Consider the following 3042-nt stretch of genomic DNA (forward strand, 5'->3'; position numbering starts at 1 on the left):
GCCCATCCCTCCGGTGGGGAACCCGCTGCTGCCCCCCGTACCCCACATCTGCCCATGGGGGAAAAAGGGGCTAGGGCGGGGTGGGAGGTTCTGCTGCCCGCGCCGTGTGTCCATCACCTGCACCCCCCAGTGTCCATGGACACCAACCCCACCGCCTCGCGGGTCACACCTCATCTGGCTAATATAATTACACTTAATAATTACACTAATGTAATTACACTTAACCTGGTCTGGTGGGAGGTGTCCCTGCCCATGGCAGGGGGGTGGAATTAGGTGATCTTTAAGGTTCCTTCCAACCCAAACTGAAACAAAGCTGAAGGACATATGGTTCCCTCCCTTGAGCAATACAGCCGAATTTCAGGATGTTTTACTGATAGGTCAAACAGGTGCTATGCTTCGGCAGATAAAAGGAAGTCTTCAGACACAGTATCCTTGAATAGAGTAGACAAGGAGCATATGCTAGAATGAGCTAGTTTTGTGTAATTAAGTGTCGTCTAATTAAGCCAAAGCACAAACTGAGCACACGCAAAGACTGAGTTCAATCAGTGGACATGGTGCAGAAGACTATCGACAACCACCAGAGAGCCCTGGAAGACCACCAATAGACATAAATGTGCATGTGTCAAGGACATTTACATATATTAATGAGTTATGGGAAACAGTACGAATATGTTAATCATTTATCAGAAATCTAATGAATACGTATATTTTGATTGCATATAATCTTTGCAGTTGAGCAAGTGGGTGCGCACCCTAGGTAGAGCGATCCCCTGTGCGCCTGGCGCTGCAATAAAGGATGCCTGCTTTCCCAAACTCCTAACTCAGTCTTAGAGAGTTATCTTTTTGCCAACTTTTGGTATCAAAAACACTCTGATTTTGTGATTCTATTATTACCTGAAAAACCCAAAAAGGGGAAACAAAGTGATGCTTACCATGGGCTCCAGCTGATCTCCACAACATCTGCTTCGACAGAAACCCCATTCCAGCAGGATCCACTGCTGCAGCAGTCTCTCGTGGAGGTCACAGCAAAAGGGGCTTGTGGTTTTGGGGGTTGTTTCTTTTTCCTCCTTGCTTTAAAAAGAGAAGTGATGACACAACCACATACACGGTTCAGTAGCACTGACAGCACAGCTCCTTCACACCAGCACCTTCACACCAGACAACGGTTTGGAGCATGGGATGGGGAATCATATATTTGGTAGTCGGGTTCCCACATTCCTCCAAGCATTTGGCTTGTGGGAGTTTTGAAGTGGCTTAAGCCCACAGCCACGCCACTTTTTTTGCCCACGATGACGCCCAAAGAGAAGTCCGGGCACCAACCTGGAATACGGGTTAATCCACAAGCTCATCCCCGCTCCATCAGCAGAGCAGCCACAACACGTCTCTTGCACAAAACACACCTACCTGCTTTCACCACTGGAAAAAAAAAAATTAAAAAAAGCCCTGTGCCAGACAGGTCAGGAGGGCGACAACCCGGCCCAGGTTTATGTAGCTGAGGTCACAGAAGTTTGTTTGCATGACACCAGTCTCACATAAAGCCACTGGTGGTCCTGGGCACTTCAGGTCACTGTTTTGGCAAAGCTCACCAGACACCCAGGGTTGCACGAGTGTGGGAATTGGCGCATTGGGGTCACCACGTCCCTCCAGCACCCACCGCCCTGTGCCAGCCTTGCTGGACACAGCGAGCTGCAAACCCCCTCCCCAACCCCAAGAACCAGTGGCTGCTGCCCACCCCCCCTCTCCCGCCCGGAGACCCAAATGACGCCAGCCTTGTGTCAGGTGCCACCACACCCCCAGACCTGTGGTTTCAGGAAACGAGCCCGGACAGCACATTCCTGCCACGGGGAAGAACTTTTTTTTTTTCCTCATTCTGGGTTCTGCCCTAACAGGGCTCTTTCCCAGACACTCACAGACATCAGCTTTGGGCGCACAGGGAGCCCTCAGGAGCAGGGTTTTATGGAAGGTGCCATAAAGGCAAAGCCTCGCTAAAACACCGGGGGAGAATAACCACGCTGCCAGTGCCTGCTTCAAAAAACCAAGAGCTCCTCAAGCACAGCCCCGTTCTAGGGTTTCTTACAGATCAACAGACCTGGCACAAACCAAAAAGGTCAACCAAAGCAAAGCTAAAAGCAACTGAGGCCAGGCTGCCATGCCGGGTCAGTGTAAATAAGGAGAGAAGTGTGTATTTAAATGTTTTTTATTTCAACTAATGCTTTGCCACCATATTACATCACTTCGAATAGCTTGGAATAGCAATATGATCTCAAAATATAGCAAACAGCTTGCCAAAGCAAGATAATATTAAATCCTATGGATACAGCATCTTTCTTCTTTGGCGACAACGCTTCCTTTTATCTGTAAAAATAGTTTTATGTTCCAGAACATTTGCTGTTCAGTTTATTGAGCCCTGCTGTTTATAACATTTGCCTCTTCCCTGCACAAATCCTCCCCACAATGTAGTACGGTTTTATATCCAACAGCATTTTAAATAAAAAAAGTTATAGTTTTCATGCAGATTTTTGTAAAAATTATTTTCTAGGGGCACAGAACTGAACCAAGATGCATACAAAAATGCATTCACTTCCATTCTCAGGTGTAACCACGCCATCAGCAACACAGTATCGTATGTTACTGCGAGAGGTCCAAGGATGGTGGCATTCTCATATATAGTATAACTTTAAAAAAAAAACAACAACAAACCAAAACAAAATAACCAAAAAAACCCTTTTTATAAGCAGCAAGAGAAAAAAACTGCCATGCTGTATTTGTAAAGTAATCAAAATAGTTAGATGTATAAAAAAGCACCATGTACAGAGAATACCAGAGGAAGATCCATCTTCCTAATTACGTTTCTCATTTAGCATTGCGAGCTGGCCTGCAGGTCCCAACTTGTACTGTAGCTTTATTTGCAAAGCTAAGGAAGGGGTCAAACCTAGAATATGCTTGGACCGTATGATAGAAATTAAACTGGACTGCAGAGAGAAATTAGATTCTTTTTTCCATTACAACTCATACCAGCCACCTTATAGCCCTCAGGGGTAA

The sequence above is a fragment of the Charadrius vociferus genome, unplaced genomic scaffold (genome assembly GCF_000708025.1).
Source record: "Charadrius vociferus isolate BGI_N301 unplaced genomic scaffold, ASM70802v2 scaffold472, whole genome shotgun sequence".
Classification (NCBI taxonomy): Eukaryota; Metazoa; Chordata; class Aves; order Charadriiformes; family Charadriidae; genus Charadrius; species Charadrius vociferus.